Below are 13,050 nucleotides of genomic sequence, written 5' to 3'. Positions count from 1 at the left end.
TGCACAATACGTCAATTTTGCGTGCCTAAATGAATCAGGCCCACAATCTCATCTCCAGTAACTGCCTTCGACACATTCCACATTCTTCTGGTGGGTCCATGATGTCACTGTGGCTGTCAGACTCTAGAAAACCCTCCAGATACTCCCGTGCCTGTAAGTTTAGGTTAAAGATGAGGTTTCATTGTACCAACTCTGACCGGAAAATAGTTTGGGAGATTTAATTTTATAAGGATTATGTAGGATTTAATAAGTAATATATTGGTACATTTATATATTAATAACATATACTAGGGTAATTAGGTTTTTGTTTAATTACCAGTTCCTTTAAATATTGTTTGTTTCAGTCAATTTTTTTTTATCAATGTAGCTTTTGTAGTCACTGCAGTCTTTTAAGGAACAAATGACCTAAAAAATGAAAAAAAGGAGATGTAAGCGAGACAATACATTACAATTAGAGGGCACCTTCTCCAAGCTATAGTATGTAATGACATGAACACAGTCCAATAGTTATGTACCAACACCAGCTTGTACTTTACATGCCATGGTCAGATATTTTAAAATGTATCTGTCAGTTTTCATTAGGTGAGACACCACTAAATTGTCCCTTATAATAGCTCAATTCTAATTATTTAAGGTACCGTCATAGTGGCGTCTTCAAAAGCAACTACACTGATCATATCTAGTAAAACTAGGTTCCTTGATCAGGATGAGTCTAACTATTTTCACAATTCCTAAACAGACTTTACTGGTAATCAAATTTGTAACCTGTACAAACCAAAATTGCAATAAGTACTGGAATATTTATATGTTCAATATGGACCTCAGTTATAGTAGGATGCATTTTGTACCCTGAACTTGTGTGTAAAAATTCTGTTGGAAAAAATACTTTTACACACTTACTATAAAGACTTACATCGGTATAGTGAGTTGCACATATCTCAAGATAAATTCATCTAAAACACAGCAGTATTCAGTGTTGGACTGGGGCATTAAGGGCCCACAGGGGGAATTTAATGGTTGGGGCCCATGAAACATTGTTTGTGTGCTGGTGTAGGAGCATGGCCAGCCACCAGAAGAGGTGTGTCCAGCCACAAGAGAGGCCAGTTATTAGAGGGTGTGTGATAAGCCCACAAAATAAAAATAGCCTTTCAGGTGCAAAATATTTAAAATATAATTAATATATAACTTATATAAAATGTTTCTTTAACTTAAACTTTATTCCTTTAATTAAGTGTATTTTTTTTGGTACTTATATGGATGCCACTGCATTTCCTGAGCGCTGAGACACTTTTCCACTTGAACGGCTACCCTTTTGCCGGCCTCACATCAGTGAAGAAGTCATTACGTCAGTCAGGCAATAGAATATTTGAAAACAGTGACTCATGTGAAAGTAGAAACATAGCGTCCATACTTGACAAGTACCAAAAAGATAAAAATAAACATTATTAATTTAAGTTTAAGTTAAAAAAAATTCTATATATATATATTTTTTTAAAATTCTTTATTTGTAACGGAAACAAATGTGTAGAACAATCATATAAAATGGTAAACAAACAGAAAATTCGTCTCCTTTGGCCTTTGTAAATTTTAAAGGATACAGGAAAGGGAAGGGAGGAGGGGAGGGATAGATAAGGGGGAGGCAATGCAGGTACAGGACTTGGGAAAACTAAAGCCAATGCAAGAAGATGAAAATGCGCTCAATAGACTGTGTATTACCCAAACTGTACAGTGAACTCATAGACATAGATCACCAAACTTTCTGAAATTCCACAACACCACCCACCACCCTGAGTTTTCACCTCTATTGCACCTATTATACAAAGCTTGACTCGCGCACACACTCACATTCCCTCATGGGCAGCACGGTGGCTTAGTGGTTAGCACTTCTGTCTCACAGAACTGGGGTCATGAATTCGATTGCCGACCATGGCCTTATCTGTGAGGTGTTTGAATGTTCTCCCCGCGTTTGCGTGTGTTTCCTCCGTGTGCTCAGGTTTCCTCCCACATCCCAAAAACATACCAGTAGGTTAATTGGCTGCTTTCAAATTGACCATAGTCTATCTGTGTGTGTGTATGTTAGGGGATTAGATTGCAAACTCCAATGAGGCAGGGACTGATGTGAGTGAGTTTTCTGTACAGCACTGCGGAATTAGTAGTGCTATTTAAATAGCTGATGATGATGATACACACAGACTCACACATTTCTCATACACATGTAATACATGCAGAAGATCTGTGAGCCAATAGAACAAGACAAATGTGGTGAATCATACATGACAATTGTACACTGAAAATCAAAGCTCCATATTGTTAGTAACTAATCAAGATTACCAGTGCACTTATTTTCACATAGCAGGCTAGTTACTTTTGCAGTTTGTATTTGACTTTTAGGGGGGAATTCAATTCCCCTGAGAATACCAACGCACTAAGTCTTTTACCGTTAATACGGTAATTTTAACTCAGATTTCTGCTCACAGCTCCTGAAAAAGCCGGAATTGGAATTACCGTATTAACGGTAATTAGGTGCATTATTGCCGTAATATCGGTAATAGTTAGGGATGTGCACTGGCCACTTTTGGTGTCTCGTGTTTTGGATTCGGATTTGCTTGAGGTTTTGGGTTCGGATTTGTTTCGCAAAACACCTGACGAAAGGTTTTGGTTCGGATTTAAGGTTTTGGATTCAGATTTATTTTGAAAAAAACATACAAAGTGTTAAAATCAAGTTTTTGGGTTTATCTTCACTCCTACGCTATTATTAACCTCAATAACATTCAATAACAATCATTTCCACTAATTCCCAGTCTATTCTGAACACCTCACACCTCACAATATTGTTTTTAGTCCAACTGGACTTATACTGCAGAATCAGTGAACTTTGTAATATAGCAGTACCAATGGACTTATACTGCAGAATCAGTGAACTTTGTAATATTGCAGTACCAATGGACTTATACTGCAGGATTGTTTTTGGATATTTTTTTTTAATTTCTTTTTTTAATAATTATTATTTTTTTTTTTTTTTATAACTTTTTTTAAATGTTTTATAACTTGGGAATAATGGGGAAATAACAATGCCCTTAGAAGGACAGAGCACAGGACACAGCACCACTGGACTGAGCAGAACACAGCACAGCACAGAACTGAACAGCACAGCACAGCACAGCACGAGATATAGCAGGACAGAGGACCACCTAACACAACCTCCCTCTACCCTGATCAATGCCCGAGTGAAGATGGCGGCGGCTAGCGGGGAATTTATAGAATACGAGTATCGCGAGATCCGACAGCGGGATTATGACTCAGAGCCTCGGTTTCAGTTTTGCAATTGGCGGGAATACCCGGATCTGTCTCGGATCCGGCTCGGATCGGCAACGTTCGGGTGGGCTCGGATTTCAGATATCCGAGCCCGCTCATCTCTAGTAATAGTGCGCAGGACGCATTACTTTTTACAGTAACGTGGCCAATTGAATTCCCCCCCCCCTTCCTTACTTTAAATAGGAATATAGCTTATAAGATTTTTTAAAGCATTTAGGGGTCTATTTAACAAACTCAAAAATCCAGAGAAAACAGGCAAACACTATCGTATTACTAACACTATCTTTTATACCAGGACTCACAGTGGAGCTGTCACAGCTTACAGGAAGTAAAATGGACCAAACATATAACACCTAAACATATAAAAACATTAATGTGACAGCAAATGGAAGTGTTTATAAATATATATTCTCTGTATAGAATTAAATCTGTAATGCAAAAATTAAAGTCTTTTTTCATTATAGATATTGCATAGATATGCAGCTTGTGTTTAGAAATAAAAAAAACTGTACTGTATATAGGATATATTTAGGACTCTTTGTTGGACATTGGCAGGAGTTTTGTAAGTTATTATTCTTGGGAAAGGCACATTTTAAAAGAGCAGCATATGAAGGATTGCAAGATAACACCGGTAATTAATCCCTACCAGGGTAATATCATCCATAATAAACTTGAAATAAATGAAGATAGCAATAATAATAGTGCAAATAATTAACACACACACTAACACACAAGCTCACACACACTTATCTTCTGCTGTGCTGCCTCCATGTTCTTCCTCTGGCAGTGGTAGTGTAGTTAGGGGGCGTGTCTATGCTCTGAGTGGCTGAACAGAGGACTTCCTGCCTGAGCAGGAAACAGTCCTCAGTATTACTGAGCAGCAGCACGCTGCACCTCCACTCCCTGACTGGCTGTGGGGGCCCTGAGTGCATTGTCTTGGCCCCATCCCAATGGAAAGGGGGCGGTGCCTTCTGGCAGTGTGGTCCTCCAGGAATTTTCCTGGCTCCCCGGTGGGCCAGTCTGAATCTGGCATTTTTTCTGCATCAGATGTACAACAAGCGTACAAATGCATATACTATACCCCACGACAGCCCAGAGATGCTACTTGTTAGCGTTCTTAGTCAGTGCAAAATTTACATTTTGCATAATAAACACACCCACCTTAATTGTTTACTGCTTTATAAATAAAATAGGAATCTTCCTTCCTGCAGCAATCCGAATCGAAATAACAAATAAGTAATCCAAATAGGCAGCCAATCAGGAGAAATATTTGTGACAAATTATAATGGAGCAGAAATACTTTTGCACGGGTACATGTGGACTATTCGAAAATATTTGCTTTGTGCAGAATAAAATGTTCAAAACTTGCATAGTGCAAATAAACCTGATTTTAAATTTGAAAAATGACATTATATGTTACTGCAAGCAATTCTGTGTCTCCACCAGATAACTTACCTTGTTATCAGGGGCAGACTGGGCTGGGGGGCAACTGCCCCCAGGGCCGGTCCCATAATGGGCTGCCGAGGGCTGGGTCACTGGGCCACCTGCATTTTTTTTCTTTTAAAATTGGCTGCTGAGTCGAGTCTTGCTCCCCAGGCCAAAATTTGCCAGCCATCTGCTGCTTGTTATTCTCCGTAATTAATCCTTTTTCAGGTGAGGGTCCTGTAAGCTGTTTTATTATTATTATTATTATTATTATTATTATTATTATTATGACAAATATTTACTTCATGGGCTGCTGGAATCAAAATCAATTCCTGGCAGATGAAGCTGAAATGCAAAATGAATTCTTTATAAAATGCCAATCTAAGGAATTTTAATATTGCTTACTAAATATAAGCAACAGTCTTATCCCATAAAAGCAAAACAAACAAAAAAATATTTTTAAATAATGGCTGAGAGGTCTAGCATTGTCAAGTATAGAGGCTTGTTTCTTATAAGCAAACTTAACACAAGTTTATAAAATCAGTCTCTCTGACCATAGTAAGTGTAAATATATTTACTGTAATATTTGGATAGTCCTCTCTACTGCCTCCATCCACCTGTGTATTTGTGGATAAAAGTTCCCCTCTTTAATTAATAGTGCACAGCTAGAGGGTGTCTGGTAATGATGGAATAATCTTGGGGTAGAGGAATGGTCATTGAGGAGCTTGCTAGGCCAAAGTAATTCCACTCAAGGTCAGAGCCGCTTTAACACATTAATAGGTCTAGAACAAATCTGAATGTTAAAGACGTGCTAGTTATATGTGTATTTTCAGAATGTTAGGGGTATGTAAGGATTTAGACTAAGATCTTCAATCAATCACTTGCTTGAAAAAAGAATCTCCTCTCTTTGAATTGAGGATTCTCTGTTCTTCTTAGGGAACCAGGGGCTGAGATAGATGCTCTTTTAGGGATTCTTTCATTCAGCCCCCACTACTAGAAAATCCAGTGTCCTTGTGGGCTAAGTGTAAATACTCCTATTGTCCTGCTACTTAAATGTCCCTCATCAAGATGACTAGGAGTTTGGGATACTGAGAAATAGACATGCCTAGGCCTCTGGCATTCCATTTTATTATCACACATTATGACCAACATTTTGCACAGCAGTCACTGACATAATTGGATTTCTACATTTTTAAACACAAATGGGCATAAAAACCTGGCGCTGATGATATCAGTCTAAACCTTGTATAGTATAGATACAAAACCGATTCAAATAACAATTAATATACTTAGATAGGAAAAAATTGCTGCTTATTTATAAAAGTTGTTGTGCATCAACTTCAATTATAATGGAAGAAAACAAAAAAGCAAAAGCGCAAATAGATCCTTTGTAATAAATACCACCGCAGATTTAAAATATATAATAAAATTTATTTGTACAACCATTAATACACATATAAAGCAAATAATTAAAAAGAAAAGAAAATTTTAAAACTTACTTCACCAAACCATTAATCCGGACTAATTTTGGTCTTAATTTTTTTTTAAAATCACCTATAGTGCCCATATAGGGTGAAAAAGAAATAAAAGGTCTCATAGACAATAATTAATTGCATAATCCAGAATGTTTGATAATAAGAGATCACTGGATTAGCCCACAGTGCGAGACACGATTGTATCTATTAAATTCCGCACATTCGTTGTATGATATACACCACACTATTATGTGGATCACAATTCCTTTTTCAGTCACGATCATTCATATGATACAGCCATCAGTATAACAACCTGGAGATTCAGATTATACTCAGTACATCTGACTCATGTCCTGCAAGCGGCTTTTAGCTCCGCCTGCTAGAGCTACAAACCGAATCACTCTTCTGTAATTTAAACTTGTTCTCACTCCGTTATATCGATCTTATCCCACTCCAGGCTTCGAAAAAAGGGGGAATGTGCAATATTGATGGTGGAATCCAACTGAGATTGTGATCTCTCCTTAAGCCAGTCGATTCAATCAGTAGAGTTATAATTAAGGCCTGTGATCACGGTTCAAAGGTGTTCCAACTGACTGATGTGTGGCTTCCTCAGAGATGGCATTTGTTTGGTTAGCTTTCTTTTCAACTCACTTTAACCAATCACAAACATTTGGTTACTCATAGTACATGTATCAATCGTCTACATACTAATTAGCACATTAACCATTGTTACTACTACGGTGGCGTTTTATATCTATAGATTTAAATTCTATTTAGTTCCAACTTCCAAATGGAGCAATGTTTATTAGTTTCCAGAGACAAATAGCATTATAAAATAAGTCTTGTAGTCTCAGCAGATGCCAGTGACCACTCCAGTACCAGGAAGTAGCTCACCCTCATGTGCCTTTGAGGCTGCTCCAATCCCCCCTACAGGTGGCAATGTTATCTTGTAGTCTTTGGGTCTGCAGAGCCACAGTATGAATGAAGACCAGTATTTCTGGCCTCACATTTACGCATTGGGTGGGGTCATTAATCCCGTGAGAGCGGGCTTGACTTGAAGTTATTGGCATTGCACCTTAGCCTGAGCATTGATTTCATTTGCTATACAGTATTTGCAATACAGTCCCTTCTGTTGCTGCAGTCCCTTAGGTTTATGTTTCATACACTTCAGCTATATGGTTTTATGCACAGTTTTTACACTGCTATACCTTATGGTTGTGCTTTATTGGCTGCAGTCATATTATGATCAGACCAGCTGAGTAGGGGGGGTTGGGTTGCGTTAGCCCCTAGGGTGGTTTCTCCTACTGCCCTGTTATAATTGCTAGTGAAGTTGCTCGCCTCCAACCATCGGAGGCGAGCAATCAGCCATCAGCCGGGGCGGGGGGGCATGGTAATGGTTTTACCTCATAAGCGTGTACAGTTCTGGTATGGTGAACTGCTGGTGCTGCTGGGTGTTTGAGGTTCTCCTCTTGTCCTTCTATTCATTTGTTCATTTTCTCATTCCTTTTCCTTTTCGGGGTTCTCTACTCAGACTTCCCGCTCCTCCTGTTTTAATTTACCGCTGCTCATGTATGCTAGCGTTTGTTAGTTTCTTTCCTGAATGACAGACCACCAGGCTCCGCTGCAGATTTGGGTGCTGGGACACTCATATATCCATTGGGCTGTGTTGCATAGAGCAACTGGGCACACCTTTTCTGTCCCGGGTCCGTAGTGGTCTCTTGGATAGGTCATAGGGGTTTACGATGATCTGGGTTTGGGGAGCTTCTGGAGGCTGAACTAGCTAGACGTGGGGTACCCCATAAATTGGTGATACATTTGGGGGGGACGATTTGGGCCACTGTAAATCCATGGACCTTATTTTATTGATTTAATACGCCCTACCTTGGGTCCAGGAGGGGGTAGCAGCGTTCTTCAAAGTCTACAGTGACATTCAGGAGAGCTCCATTGCTTCATTGCTAATTGTCATTGCTGAAATACAAATACTATGGCTGGCAGGCTTGGTGTAAATCTGCAGTCACATTGTACTGTATTATATAGGTTACATACAAAGAGGATAGCTCCATTGCTCCATTGCTAATTGTCATTGCTGAAATACAAATACTAGGGCTTGCAGGCTTGGTGTAAATCTGCAGTCACATTGTACTGTATTATATAGGTTACATACAAAGAGTAGAGCTCCATTGCTAATTGTCATTGCTGCAGTACAAATAAAAGGGCTGGCAGGCTTAATGTTAATCTGCAGTCACATTGTACTGTGTTATATAGGTTACACACAAAGAGGAGAGCCTCATTGCTCCATTGCTAATTATCATTGCTGAATTACAAATACTAGGGCTGGCAGGCTTGGTCTTCTGAATTTGCAGTCAAATTATACTGTGTTATATAGGTAAAACACAAAGAGGAGAGCTACATTGCTCCATTGCTAATTGCACCACTATTCTTTACTGACACTGCTGTGTCGCAATGTTTCCTAGATGTGCTAGGAACTGCCATGTGTTTGAGTCACTGCTCTGTTGTTTAGCATCCAGTCAGGTCGCTTCAGTATTTATCCAAAAGTGCATGAAAATAATATTGTGACCTGAGAGGTGGTCAAAATTGACTGCAAATTACTTGAAATTAGTGTTATTGAGATTAATCATAATAATAATAATAATAATAATAGTAATAATGTAGGAACAAAAAAAGAGCAAAATTATGGGATTTTAGCATATTTTATCCATTTTTCTAAAGAATATATTATTATTATTATTATCATTTATTTGTTAGGCGCCACAAGGTATCCGCAGCGCCGCACACAGTACTAACAGTAGACTATACAGGGTGAAACCATACAGAACAATGAACAAAAAGTACCAATACTTCAGAAACTCCGGCTAGTCATATGCAGTAAAGAGGGAGCGGAATATAGATCCAAAACCAAAGCTGAAGCCAAAACACACTAGGGGGGATTTGCCAAAACCAAGACCAAACCACTAAATTAATCCAGATCCAAAACCAAATCCAAAGCCAGTGAACATCTCTATTTTTGATATTTGTATGTTTATGTTATATACTATAAGTATGCTATGCATATTTAAATAGTGTATTACATAGCTGGTGTCAGGGATTCAAGCATTCATGCAGAAGCTAAAAGTAGTGACCAAATACCTTAGGTCTTCCTTTCCTGGATTGAACCCATTGTGTTACAGCCATACCCCCAACATAACATTGTTCTACTCCCAGGTAGAATTGCAGCAAACGTTCAAGATGCCTTTTTCACTTTGATAAGACATTGGGCCATTAAATGCTAATTTGTTACACTATATAAATAATTATTCGCAACCTGAGGATAATAACACTTTCTTTTCCCTGAGGGTTGATTTTCTTTTTAATTAAGCTTTTCCTCGCAGACACTTTGGATCCATAGATGTAAGCTCTCATGAGCAGGGCCCTCTTTCCCTGTGTGCTCCTTCTACTATTCCATCACCCTCTGAACCTCTTGGTCTGCTTCGTTAGCCCTGTTTTCCCTGTTTTCTTAAGATTCGGCCTTCTTCTCGCTGATTTCTACCATCCCTTTCACTATCTGTCCCAGAAATAATCTGATTTGCTTTACCCTGTCACCTGTGTTTGTATACATTTTTGTATCATGTTGTGTCTTGGTTCTCTGTTTTCTGTATATGTAATGTACGGCGCTGAGGACCCTTTGTAGCGCCTTATAAGTCAAAGATAATAGTAATAATAATAGATAATTCTCTTTACATATAATTCTATCATCACATGCTTTGTCTAATACATGCTGATTTCTACAAATACATCTAAATATACATCTCTTAATAGTTAGTCTCATTAGTATATATTTATCTTCTCACAGATCTGTCTCAATTAGTTTTCCTCTCCTCACATAGGTCTGGCTTCTCTCTCCCTCACCCTGGTGTCCAGTAAAATCACTATTCCTCCTTTCTCTACTGTAACTGACTCACTCCATTTTCAGTTCTAGTGCAATTGCGCAATATCTTTCTGGCCACCGAGGACTCTGGGTTATGTAGTCCCAGCCAGTGCCAGCTTCTATATTTATATTAAATGTCCTTCGGGCGGCAGATATTACATAATGTTTTAAGATAACCTTTAGTGTCCCCACTAGTTATTGAAGAACTTTTCATTTTCATCATTACTTTGTGGTGTCTAGATTGAACATCGGGAGGAGTAGGATTGTAAATTATGTGTAGTGTGAGAAGGTCAAGTTACCACCTGTAAAGCATGTTGAATTTGGCTTCAATGTGACTTGAACATTTTGAGATGAGGCAAGAGTTGGTACAAATGGAGTTCCAATTGCCTCTTTCATGCAGCGCTTGAAGTATTGGAGGCAAGTGGACCATTTTTTATGTGAAAAAGCATAATAATATCATAGCAACATTAACAACTAGAAAATACATTCTCTACATGTCGATCCAGAGCACCCCCACTACTTGATCTTTTGAACTCATGTCATTATGAGAGTGGACTGGGTGGAGGCATCTCTTCAAAAAGAAAAATATACCCAGAAAGTCTTCAAATTCTAGGAAAGTTATATCAACACACTCGGTTCACCTAAAAAAAAATAGTGTGCTGCTTTCATCAGATTAGTTGGTGTGAAACCTGAATATTCTTACAATAACTTCCAATCTATAAATAACCTTCACGGCATACTGATCTCCCTGCACCTCAAAACATGACATTTACATGCACCAACAACTGCCCAATAGTAATTGGTCTGTATAGTATGATACCATTTAATGCCTATAGAAAAACATAATGGACTCAATATAATACTTTAAATTGATTTTATTGAATCGGTTCATAATACAAATAAAATATAATATTTATGTAAAACCTATCTAAGTAACAATGCTTTAAATTACATTATACTTTTCGTTTATACTTTATTCACATCTTGAACCTCCTGTTGTCTGGAAACCTTTTTATTAGACTTAAATCAATAGAAAATATTTTTTCTCTATACTTACCCTTCCTGTGTTTTGAGATGTGATTGAAGAAGAAAAATGTGTTATGAACCCTAGAAAATGTATAAATTATCCTTGATGTATGTACCAGTTATCCTTGTAGCTTGTTCTTCAGTCAGGTCCTTTTTGCTACTTATCCTGGTAGGTTCTGTTAATTAAATAAAATTCCCCCAAAGCCAATGTTTACTTATTTATTAGACTTTAAACTCATGAGGGAATATCTTTCCTCTTTATCTATACTTGCCCTTCCTGTGCTTAAATGTTTTGAAGAGTTGTAGTTGAAGTGTAAAAAAGTATCACGAGGACTAGAAAATGTATCAATTATCCTTGAAGTATGTACCCGTTATTCTTGTAGTTCAACCAGGTTGTTTACCTCTTTATTAGATTTCAAAATCCCCATTGACACTCCTTTCAGTGCTTCTAATCTCTTCACACTCGTCTCCCTCCAGCCTGTCCCAATGGACTTTGTCTCCCACCCACCAAGACGCTCCCTCCTTCGTCCTAGTCTTCTCCCAACTTTTCTTTCTCTATAGTTACCCTTCCTGTGCTTTAATGTTTTTAAGGTTTGTGGTTGTAGTTAAAATGAAAAATGTATCACTTATCCTTGAAGCAAGTACCTGGTATCCTGGCAGCTTGTTTACATTTCTATTAGACTCTTGAAATAAAAATTCAGCCAACAGCCCTCGTTTACCCCTCTATATTAGACTCTATTTGCTCACTATTTGCTCCTGGAGAAGAGGGTCAATAAGCGAACAGTCAATCAGAAGGGATATCTCTGTATATAAAACAGAGAGATGAGCAGCTGCAATGAGAATTGAGGAAAAGGTCAATAAGGGAAAACCACCACCTGCCATTTCAATACAAAAACCATATTAATGATAAATATACAATACAGAGAGCGCCTGCTATAACAATTTCTGTAAGTTTTTCATGTAAGAAATACAATGTACATGTTTTTCCAGATGAAAATTTGAAGGTAACTTTAAAAAAACACATGTGGTATTTCTGCTTTAAAGTGCAATCTTCTGGTGCAGGAAATATGTTTTGTCCCTCCCTGCTTCCTTATCCAATTAAAAGAGCCTATAAGTTATTCTTACATAACTTGGGTGGGGCTCACCTCAAGCAGCCCCACCCATATGACAACTAAATAAGAAGTTTGCCACACCCATTTCATCACAAATGTCTGACATAAGGACAGCCATTGTTACATGGTTAGCACTGGCCTATATAAAGAGAAGTTTCTGATCACAAGACATCACTCACCACTACAGGATGAAAGCAGCAGGACCTGCCAGCCTGAAGTCTCTGAGGAAAGGAGGAGGATACCCTGCAGCAGTTACTGAACATAGGATTGTGAAAATAGGTCTTAGTGAGCGCGGTGAGAAGGGGAGGAAGGTGAGGTGGGGGCGGAGTGACAAGGGGAGGGAGGTGGAGGTGGAAGGCGGGGTAAGAAGGGGAGGGAGATGTAGGTGGGGGCTGGGGAGGGAGGTGGAGGGCGAGGTATGAAGGGGGGAGGAGTAAGTGGGGGGCGGGGTGAGAAGGGGAGACAAGTGTAGGTGGGGGGTGGGGTGAGAAGAGGAGGGAGGTGTTGGTGGGGGCTGGGGAGAAGGGGATGGAGGTAGTGTGGGAACTGGTGGGAGACGTGAGGTTGTGGAGGTAGGAGGGTGGGAGAGGTGCAAAAGAGGGATAGGGTAGACCTGTGCAGATAGCGGAGGAGGAAGAGAAGAAACAGTATAAGGCAATAAGGGCAGGGGTGTATTTACAGGGTTACAGCAGCTGGGTGGGTTTAGAGGAAGGGGCCAATTTCAAGATCAATATTGAGCTCTCTGGAATTGAGGAAAAGCAGCAAAGGGACC

At 39.0% G+C, this 13,050-nt stretch overlaps 1 long non-coding RNA gene across 4 annotated transcripts in view; it reads right to left on the bottom strand.

The window, feature by feature from the left end:
- LOC142098222 (uncharacterized) overlaps positions 1-4,096 on the bottom strand; it is a 29,362-nt gene extending 25,266 nt beyond the window's left edge. For all 4 annotated transcript variants that reach the window (XR_012678309.1, XR_012678313.1, XR_012678311.1 and 1 more), the window contains exons 1-2: positions 4,060-4,096; positions 317-405 (exon numbers count right to left, since the gene is read on the bottom strand). This is a non-coding gene — a long non-coding RNA (uncharacterized LOC142098222). The remainder of the gene's footprint in view (positions 1-316; positions 406-4,059) is intronic.
- Positions 4,097-13,050: the final 8,954 nt, after the last annotated feature.

Source organism: Mixophyes fleayi, chromosome 1, assembly GCF_038048845.1.
Source record: "Mixophyes fleayi isolate aMixFle1 chromosome 1, aMixFle1.hap1, whole genome shotgun sequence".
NCBI lineage: Eukaryota > Metazoa > Chordata > Amphibia > Anura > Limnodynastidae > Mixophyes > Mixophyes fleayi.
The sequence above is the reverse complement of the archived record's forward strand: the minus strand, read 5'-3'. Positions and strand labels throughout refer to the sequence as shown.